Raw genomic sequence first — 10963 nt, forward strand, 5'->3', positions numbered from 1 at the left:
GCCTCACTGTACATAGGGCACAGGAACTTGTGCTAACAATTTGTTCCATGGCAACAGCTAGAGCAAGTAAGTGGCTTGGTGAGAACTTGAAGTCTTCCCCACTGGGGAGATGCTCTGGGCAGGGACAACCCCACAAGGAGGCTTGGCTCGTGGACTGCCTCTCTGATGGATACCCCATCCTCTGCTGGAGGAAGTCCAGGCCAGGGTGCCTTTGTGCAGTGCACGAACTGTGGCACTGTACATGGCATCCCCGAGTGGAGGCCTCACCACACACAGAAGGAGGTGGGAAATGTCTCCACCAGTGTCCCCACCACCCCTCCACTGCGTCCATCACTCACTCATCACGGGGCCCCTCCCTCATCCTGACCTGTTTTGGCTGCCAGGGAGCTTAGCTAAACATGGAGCCAGGGGAAGGTGCCAGCAGAGGCAGGCCTGAGTGCCAGGAGAGGGCGGAGGAGGTGTAGGGAAGGTGCCAGCAAGGCCCTGGGGCCCGTGGGCCAGGACTTGACCCCTCCTCTCAGGCACAGGTCTGTAGTCTCTGCTTGTCCCAGCCTCGTCTAGCCCAAGGTGAGCCCTTTTGAAGTCTGTTGCTGGGGACGATTAACAGGAGCCCCGACCCAGGACCCAGTAGCACTCCCCCACCCTGCACCCCGCTGCTGCAGGGGGGTGTGCCTCCCGCTGCCCTCTTCCTGGCCTCCCTGGCCCCTGGTGTCACAATCCAGTCTGTTGTCTGGGCCTGAGAAGCTGGGTGTTGGCGCCTCTCTCTGCCCCTCCAGACCCCAACCCCGCTCCCCCACCCTCTGCAGACATCCCAGGGTGCCCTTGCCTTGGGCGGTCCTGGCTTCTGCCCTTGCTGGCCCTCATCTCGGAGGGTGGCCCCTCTGTGGGCACTGCCTGCTCCACCAAGCCCCTGCTGGTGGGGAACTGAAGGGAGAACAATAGCTTTGAGCACAGGTGAGAAAAGCCTCAACCTCACTCTGACTCCAGAAAACCCGCAAGAGATGTGGAGTAAGGGGCCTCCACCAGGAGAGGGTTATCCTCTGTATTCCACGTCCTCGGCCTGATGGGGGGTGCGAGGCAGAAAGAGGAAACCTGCCCCCTCGTCCCTCCTCACCAGACGCCGACGCTTCACAGTTCACATCGCGGCCCCGCATGGCCCTGCTGGCCTCATCCGCCTGCCCGGCTGTGGTGGTGGGGACCTGGGGCAGGTGACCCGGCCTCCCCAGAGTCTCACATCCTCCCGTGTAGTTTCTTTTCTTTTTTTTTTTTTTTTTTTCTGCACAAAGGTTTCTCTTTATTCATAACATAAGCAAAGTTATTTAAGTCAATAAATTTTTAAGGATTTTCACACGTCCTGATTCTTTCCACTGCCAGTCACCATAGTTCCTCCAAAGTTGTCATCTTCAAGGCAGCCCTTACAAAAAGTTCTGCTCAATCCACAGCTGTGATGCTTGCCACAGCTGTTTTAGTTGGGCCTCTTTGATCTTCGGTGGAGTGCACTTCAAAGTTTGCCACCTGTAATCTTTAAGATCCAATTTCCTCAAGCAGTTCACTATAGGATCCTAGAAGTTAAATATAGCAAGTACATTGGTGTTTATTCCTTCATCTTTCCTAATATTTGAAAAGCCATATTATATCCAGTTTTTACTCACGAGCCTAGCAAAAAATGTTACAGGTCTCATTGTCACCACTGCAATAAAACTACAGGGATGGAAGCAAAACCTGTCTTCTCAATGTAGCCACATTAACAGTTTATGGACACCATGAACAAGTGCCCATTTTCAGTAGAATGAGGCTTTCCCGTGTAGTTTCAAGAGCAGAGTGTGACTAATGTCCACCGCTCGGCGACAGAGGCTGTCCCCTGACCAGACCCCAGGCAGGCTCCTCTGAGCACGTTTTCAATGAGGCCTCATCCTTGGGCACGTGCTCAGGGGCCTGATTCCAGCAAGAAGTCTGCTTAGTCAGCTCAGCCAGCAACCCCCACCTTGGGATCTGACCCCCTCAATATACAACCCAACTCACTCCTCCTCCCTACCCTTCCTGGAGGTCTCTGACCCCCTGGGCTGCCTCCAGCAGGAGGCCTGTTGGCCAGAGTCCCCTCCCCTCCCCCTTGTCCCCTCCCATGACTTTTCCACCCAGTGACCCCACCTGCCCCTCAGCCGTGACCCTCCCTTCCCGACACTGTTTTCTGGGCTGAGCCTACTGTCTCTCCCTCCTGCAAATCCCTCCCTTCACCCGCTGTCTGGAAGGGTATCCCCCACAACTTTAGCATGTGTGATGAGTCTTGCTTTCCTTGACGACCGACTGACCGACTGTGGTTCACTTTGGAGGGAAGGAAGGGAGTCAGAGTCCCGGGTGCCTCGAGCTGGAGGCAGCAGCCTCTCTCCCCACCTTCCTGGGAAACTCTGAGTTCGGAGAAAGTTAGACTTCTGTGCTCAGGACGCCAGAGCAGCTGCTGGGGGCCCCTTGGGAGACCTCCAAGAGGGCCCATATGAGTCCACCTGGCCAGGGAATATGTATTCACATCGGGCGGTGAGGAGCAGCTCCCACTCCTGGGGAGCCCCCTCCCTGCAGCCCGACCTTGAGGAGGGCAGCAGAGCCCAGGCCGAGGGCGGTCAGCCTCCAAAGAGGCCACAGCAGAGAAGCCCGAGGGCCGGGGTGATGTGGACGTGGCACTGGACCCCAGAGTGGCAGGACCAGACCAGACGGGACGAGACGGGAGGTCTGCTGGGCAGAGCAGGGGAGGAGAGCTAGGGGTCTCCAGGCCAGCACCCTCAGGATGCAGGGTGAAGGCAGGTGGCAGTTTTGACTATCAACACCTGTGGAGGGCAGTGCCGTGGCATCTGGGAGGTGGAGACCAGGCATGCTATTAGACAGCCTGCAGTGCACAGGATGCCCCCCTCAGACCCCCAAGTTCATGTGGGGGTCAGGAACCCCTGCCATTGCCGCGTACTCTTCACGTAGGCAACTGTGACACCAGACATTCGTGTGGTCAGCGCCCCCACTCTGGGCACAGCTAGGCAAAGTCGCCCTGGCTCTGCAGTCACTCTGCTCCCACATCTCGGAAGCCTGGCCAATCCCAGGGCCTTGGAGCCCCTCCCAGAGTCCCCAGCGACGCTGAAGCGGGGCTTCTGTCCCTCCTGGGAACCTGCCCCTCCCTGACAGGAGGCATCTGGGGAGATGCTCCCGTGGTCACTGGGGTCTCCCCTCGCCCTCTGGGCCCGCCCGCAGAGTTGCTCGGGACTCCAGGAGGGTCCCCCTCCCCCGCCCGCAGAATTCCAGCCCGCCCGCCGGCTCCCCACCGAGCGGAGCGCTGGGCGGCGCCACTTCCCGCCGGCTCTTTCCGCGACCGTTGCGGCCGCCTGTTCACTGGCACTTCCCACTTGAACTGCTGTTCTGGGAGGCGGTGCAATCCGAGAGCATCTTGCATCAGCCGCCATCCTCTGCAAGACGGGGAGGGGCGGGGAGCCTGCCCCCCGATTCACTGATGCCAGGAGACCAGCGCGTCCCTGAGGGCTTCTCTACTGAACGCCCTCCATCTTTTCTGCCCAGTCCAGCCCTTGTGTAACCAGAGACCAGGCTGCGATGGGCCAGCGCTGCAGCTTGGAGCGGCTCCAACAGGTGCCCAGCTCCACCTGGCTCTGAGTCACCTCCCAGCACAGAAGGGCAGGGGAGGGCAGGGCAGGGCGGACTGGACCCGGCAGCCAAGCCTGGTGTCTGCAACTCCGTCTGATGCAATGAGGTCTTGGAGCGGGCAACTGTGTGAGAGCGCGGATGTGCAAACCAGGACGCAGGCACCGCAGGGAGGAAGAAGAGGCCTCTCCTGGGGAGCAGTTCTGATCAACCCCTGAAAGGCACGGGGCGGGGAGGCGATGCTTGGCTGTGCCTGGAGATACTTCTGGTTGTCACAGCTTGGGGGGGGCGGGGGGAGTTGTTACTGGCATCTAGTGAGTGCAGCTCAGAGATGCTGCTCAGTAGCCTACAGTGCATATGGCACCCTCCCCCACGCCCCACCAGCCACAGACTGCTTTGGCCCCAGATGTCCATAGCCAAGACGGAAATGCCGGCTCAGAGGAAGACAGCTATGTTGCAGCCGTTGTTTACGTCTGTCCCTGGCACAGAAGGGGGAAGTGGTGGTGCCCACGCAGCCTGGTCTCCATCTCAGGCCTACCCGGATGACAGCGATCCACTCACTCCCCCTTCCCCCTGTCTCTCTCTGGGGCCTTTACACCTATAGGGCCCCTTTGTGATGCCAGCTGCAGGCAGACCCGAGGGAGCACAGGTGTTTGGACCAGGGCACGTGTCACCCTATTCTAGGGGTTCTCTGATGCTGTGGCTTTATGTGGGTTACTTTGTTCTCAGGGATGGTCTGTATACCGGCCAGGAGTTGAAATCTCATGTCTCCAGGAGCTGGAGCCGGAAGAGAAAGGATTCACTGGGTAGGTGGAGGTGATGGTTATGTTAGGTAGTTAGAATAGAGAAAAGGAGTCCAAAATGGCGGTGACTAAAAGACAAGGAAGGGAAAAGCCCGAGAAAATAGAACAGAGGAAGGTCAAAGGAAGGTCTGAGGACCAGAGTGAGGGCTTCAGGTAGAACAGCGCTCCTGACTAAGCCCAATTTGCATAGGGCAGGCCCCGGGGGAAGAAAAAAACAGAAAAAGAGGAGCCAAAGGGCTCTCTCTCTCTTTCTCTCCCATGCATGCGTGCACGCTTCCTCTCTCTCTCTCTCTCTCTCCTCCACGCGTGCATGCGCTCGTGCGGTCTTTCTCCCTCTCCTGCGTGATGGGCGCTCTTCCCTTCATATCTTTGGATCGACGTGCCCTCACGCCTCAAAGATGGATTTTCCTGCTATCTTCTAAATAAAATAGATCTGTAACACTGGGCTGTAACACTGATTTGTCAAAACCTAAGAGCTATAACACACCAAGGGGGCTTTGATGTCCGTCACTCCAAATCTTTGTTGTGACGAGACAAAAACTGAGGAGTATACACTCACCTGACATCTACATGCCCGGGTAGCGGCTGGGCTCACCAGCCAATTCAGTCCCTGGGGACGGAGACTGACATTGCTAGATCCTTGGGTGGGTTTTTGTTTTTTCTTTAATTTTAAGAAAACAATTAGAATGTTTATTATTTTTTAATGTAAAGTTTACTGATTTTTTAAAAAATCACAAATAAGGCTTTTAATTATTTAGCTTCTTACAGTACTCACATAACAGAAACTGACAAATCCATATTGTTGTTTAGTTGCTATGTCATATCCGATTCTTTGTGACCCCAGGGACTGTAGTCACCGGGCCCAGGAGAAAGGAGCAGTGACCCCACAAGAGACTGACCTGGACTTGCCTGTGAGTGTCCAGGACTCTCTGGCGGAGGCGTGGGTCTGTGGGGGCCTGCTGCAGGTTCAGGGGTACCTAGTGTGGGAGTGCATGCACGGGACCTTTTAAAGGAGGTCGCCATTATCTTCATTACCTCTGCCATAGTTTGGTCTCAGGTCAAGCAATGGGGAGGGAACACAGCCCCACCCATCAACAGAAAATTGGATTAAAGATTTACTGAGAATGTCCCCGCCCATCAGAACAAGACCCAGTTTCTCCCACAGTCAGTCTCTCCCATCAGGAAGCTTCCATAAGCTTCTTATCCTTATCCATCAGAGGGTATACAGAATGAAAACCACAATCACAGAAAACTAATCAAACTGATCACATGAACCACAGCCTTGTCTGGTTCAATGAAACTGTGAGCCATGCCGTGTAGGGCCACCCAAGACAGAGGTGTCATGGTGGAGAGTTCTGACAAAATGTGGCCCACTGAAGAAGGGGATGGCAAACCACTTCAGTATTCTTGCCTTGAGAACCCCATGAAGAGTATGAAAAGACAAAAAGATATGACACTGAAAGATGAACTCCCCAGGTCAGTAGGTGCCCAATATGCTACTGGAGGAGAGTGGAGAAATAACTCCAGAACGAATGAAGAGACGGAATCAAAGCAAAAACAACACACATTTGTGGATGTGACTGGTGACAGAAGTAAAGTCCAATGCTGTAAAGAACAATTTTGCATAGGAACCTGGAATGTTAGGTCCATGAATCAAGGCAAATTGGAAGTGGTCAAACAGGAGATGGCAAGAGTGAACATTGACATTTTAGGAATCAGTGAACTGAAATGGACTGGAATGGGCGAATTTAACTCAGATGACCATTATATCTACTACTGTGGGCGAGAATCCCTTAGAAGAAATGGAGTAGCCCTCATAGACAACAAAAAGTCCAAATTGCAATACTTGGGTGCAATCTCAAACATGACTGATCTCTGTTCACTTCCAAACCATTGAGTATCACAGTAATCCAAGTCTATACCCCAACCAGTAATGCTGAAGAAGCTGAAGTTGAAGGGTTCTATGAAGACCTACAAGACCTTCTAGAACTAATACCCAAAAATGGTGTTTTGGGGTGTTGGATGGGTGGATGTCTTTTTCATTATAGGGGACTGGAATGCTAAAGTAGAAAGTCAAAAAATACCTGGAGTAACAGGCAAATTTGGCCTTGGAGTACAAAATGAAGCAAGGCAAAGACTAACAGAGTTTTGCCAAGAGAATGGACTGGTCATAACAAACACCCTCTTCCAACAGCACAAGACAAGATTCTACACATGAACATCACTAGATGGTAAATACAGAAATCAGATTGATTATATTTTTTGCAGCCAAAGATGGAGTTCTATACAGTCAGCAAAAACAAGACCAGGAGCTAACTGGGGCTCAGATCATGAACTCCTTGTTGTCAAATTCACACTTAAACTGAAGAAAGTAGGGAAAACCACTAGACCATTCAGGTATGACCTAAATCAAATCCCTTACAATTATACAGTGGAAATGACAAATAAATTCAAGGGATTAGATCTGATAGACAGAGTGCCAACTATAGACAGAGGTTCGTGACATTGTATAGGAGGCAGGGATGAAGACCATCCCCCAAAAAAAGAAATGCAGAAAGGCAAAATGGTTGTCTGAGGAGGCCTTACAAATAGCTGAGAAAAGAAGAGAAGCTAAAGGCAAAGGAGAAAAGGAAAGATATACCCATTTGAACACAGAGTTCCAAAGAATAGCAGAGTTGAGAGTATGACTATAAAGAAAGCCAAGTGACAAAGAATTGATGCTTTGGACTGTGGTGTTGGAGAAGACTCTTGAGAGTCCCTTGGACCACAAGGAGATCCAACCAGCCCATCCTAAAGGAAATCAGTCTTGAATATTCACTGGAATGACTGATGCTGAAGCTGAAACTCCAATACTTTGGCTACCTGATGTGAAGAGCTGACTCATTGGAAAAGACCCTGATGCTGGGAAAGGTTGAAGGCAGAAGGAGAAGGGAATGACAGAAGATGAGATAGTTGGATGGCATCACCAACTCAATGGACATGAGTTTGAGCAAGTTCTGGGAGTTGGTGATGGACAGGGAGGCCTGGCGTGCTCACAAAGAGTCAGACTTGAATGAGCAACTGAACTGAACTGAAAGAATAACAAGAAGAGCTAAGAAAGCCTTCCTCAGTGATCAATGCAAAGAAATTGAGGAAAACAACAGAATGGGAATGACTAAAAATCTCTTCAAGAAAATTAGAGATACGAAGGGAATATTTCATGCAAAGATGGGCACAATAAGAGACAGAAATGGTATGGATCTAACAGAAGTAGAAAATATTAAGAAGAGATGGCAAGAATAAAAATACACAGAAGAACAGTACAAAAAAGATCTTCATGACCCAGATAACCACAGTGGTGTGATCACTCACCTAGAGCCAGACATCCTAGAGTCTGAAGTCAAGTGGGCCTTAGGAAGCATCACTACGAATAAAGGTAGTGGAGATGAGGGAATTTCAGGTGAGTTATTTAAAATCCTAAAAGATGATGCTGTGAAAGTGCTACACTCAATATGCCAGCAGATTTGGAAAACTCAGCAGTGGCCATAGGACTGGAAAAGATCAGTTTTCATTCCAATCCCAAAGAAAGGCAATGCCAAAGAATCTCCAAACTATTGCACAATTGCACTCATCTCACACGTTAGCAAAGTAATGCTCAAAATTCTCCAAGCCAGGCTTCAACAATGTGAACCATGAACTTCCAGATGTTCAAGCTGGATTTAGAAAAGGCAGAGGAACCACAGATCAAATTGCCAATATCTGTTGGATCACCAAAAAAGCAAGCGAGTTCCAGAAAAATGTCTACTTCTGCTTTATTGACTACGCCAAAGCCTTTGACCGTGTGGATCACAAAAACTGTGGAAAATTCTTAAAGAGATGGGAATACCAGACCACCTTACCTGCCTCCTGAGAAATCTGTATACGGGTCAAGAAGCAACAGTTAGAACTGGATATGAAACAACAGACTAGTTCCAAAGGAGTACATCAAGGCTGTATATTGTTACCCTGCTTATTTAATTATATTCAGTTTAAATAACTTGTTTAACATCATGAGAAATGCCGGGCTAGATGAAGCACAAGCTGGAATCAAAATTGCCAGGAGGAATATCAATAATACGCAGATGACACCACCCTTATGGCAGAAAGCGAAGAACTTAAGAGCCTTTTGATGAAAATGAAAGAGGAGAGTGAAAAAGTTGGCTTAAAACTCAACATTCAGAAAACTAAAATCATGGCATCTGGTCCCATCATTTCATGGCAAATAGATGGGAAAAGAATGGAAACAGTGAGAGACTATTTTCTTGGACTCCAAAATCACTGCAGATGGTGACTGCAAGCATGATATGAAAAGACGCTTGCTCCTTTGAAGAAAAGCAATGACCAAACTACACAGCATATTAAAAAGCAGAGACATTACTTTGCCAACAAAGGTCCATCTAGTCAAAGCTATGGTTTTTCCAGTAGTCATGTATGGATGTGAGAGTTGGACTATAAAGGAAGCTGAGTACTGAAGAACTGATACTTTTGGACTGTGGTGTTGGAGAAGACTCTCGAGAGTCCCTTGGACTGCAAGGAGATCCAACCAGTCCATCGTAAAGGAAATCAGTCCTGAATATTCGTTGGAAGGACTGATGCTGAAGCTGAAACTAATTCTTTGGCCACCTGATAGGAAGAACTAACCCATTGGAAAAACCCTGATGCTGGGAAAGATTGAAGGCAGGAGTAGAAGGGGACGACAGAGGATGAGATGGTTGGATAGCATCACCAACTGGTGAAGGACATGAGTTTGAGCAAGCTCTGGGAGTTGGTGATGGACAGGGAAGCCTGGCATGCTGCAGTCCACGGGGTTGCAAAGAGTTGGACATGACTGAGTGACTGAACTGAACTGGACTGTAGTATGTCAGGTTTGTCTGTCCTTGAGATTTCCCAGGCAAGAATACTGGAGTGGGTTGTCATTTCCTTTTTCACCAATTTTTAAATATTAATGAGTATTATTTGAAAATACTATATGCAGGGGGAAGTAGCCCCTGGCCCCCTATCAGCTGACCCTGTGCTGGTCAGGCAGGTCCCGGCACCCAAAGTGACCGTGACTTCACCTGCTCAACTGAGAGCTGTTCCCACGTGGTCCAGGCAACAAGCTGTGATGGACTGTATCACTCATAAGCTGAAGGACACTCACTCCAGGGCTTGAGGCTGAGAACATGTGAGAAGGGGGTATGAGGCAGGAGGAGGTGACACAGGATCTAGTCTATGGTTGTGAAACAGGAGGGAAGAGGATAGGGCACAACCTTTAAAAGAATGACATAGCTGTAGGACAGGACATAAACTGATTAAAATCCATCAGGACCAAGATGATACAAGATTTGACTTTCATTGGACCTTGAGTCATCCAGACTTCGCTGGTGGCTCGGAAGGTAAAGCGGCTGCCTGCTATGCAGGAGACCTGGGTTCAAACCCTGGGTCGGGAAGATCTCCTGGAGAAGGAAATGGCAACCCACTCCAGTATTCTCGCCTGGAAAATCCCATGGATGGAGGAGACTGGTAGGCTATAGTCCATGGGGTCGCGGAGAGTCGGACAGGACTGAGCGACTTCACTTTCACTTTGATTCTCATCCTACACTCATTGTAACACCTCAGCATGAGCTAGGTGACACACCCACCGGCACCCTGAAGTTTCCCTTCCCTGAGAGCCAGAGGGAGTCCAGGTCTTCTGAGCATGAACTGCTCATATTTCTTTCTCGGCTGTCTGATTTCCTGGGGTTTCCCAAACCCTGGCCATCCCATGACTCAATCAATGCCCTCACTTTCTCTTTAGCTGCTTGTCCTCTCAATATTTTTCTATAAATTGACTCACTTTATTTACTTAAAGGGAAAACCAGACATAAACAGAAGCTAACTGTAAAATCAACATGAACCAAGCACCACCTTAGATTTCCTGGGGAACAGAATTTGTCCCCCAAATGTGTCTCTTTGGAATATTACTGTAAGTTGGTTATTTTCCAGGAAACAGCAGACATGGTGGGGGGAACTCTGAAAAGCAAGTAAAAGTTACCTTTGTGCCAGAAACACTGATATTTGTAAGAGAAATCTCCAGCTGCAAGGTGGCCTTCCCCTCTGTACCAAGAAGGAAAGAACTGTGTCTTTAGAATGTCACTGAGGAGGAAATCATGACCTAAATCTACATCAGTCTCACTCTGGGTCCCTGGGCTTTTCCCTTCTAAGCCCCACACCTGGCTTTCCCCCACACTCAACATCCTCTTTTGTCTTTAGCTGAAAACATTATTTAAGGTGAGGGTTTTGACCCTTATACTTTTATTTGCATTTTCTCCATTAGTCAGTTTCTTGTCGGTTTTAATTCCTAGACCATTCACAAGAACCTAGAAACATAGAGGAAATCTTCCTCCAACCACAGACACTAGCAGGTCTGGCTGTTTTGCCAAAGAATAGGAACTCCAGGTCTGCCAAAAAGGAGATTCACAAGTGTTGAGAGGCGTCCTAACTGGAGCTCTCTCGATACCACTGGAGGGGCTGTGAAGGGGCGGATGAGG

At 50.0% G+C, this 10963-nt stretch overlaps 1 non-coding gene across 1 annotated transcript; it reads right to left on the reverse strand.

The window, feature by feature from the left end:
- Window positions 1–1664: 1664 nt before the first annotated feature.
- On the reverse strand, window positions 1665–1797 carry LOC136162265 (small nucleolar RNA SNORA1). Its single transcript, XR_010662073.1, has one exon. It is a non-coding gene; the product is annotated as a small nucleolar RNA SNORA1 (small nucleolar RNA).
- Window positions 1798–10963: the final 9166 nt, after the last annotated feature.

The sequence above is a fragment of the Muntiacus reevesi genome, chromosome 2, assembly GCF_963930625.1.
Source record: "Muntiacus reevesi chromosome 2, mMunRee1.1, whole genome shotgun sequence".
NCBI classification, from domain to species: domain Eukaryota; kingdom Metazoa; phylum Chordata; class Mammalia; order Artiodactyla; family Cervidae; genus Muntiacus; species Muntiacus reevesi.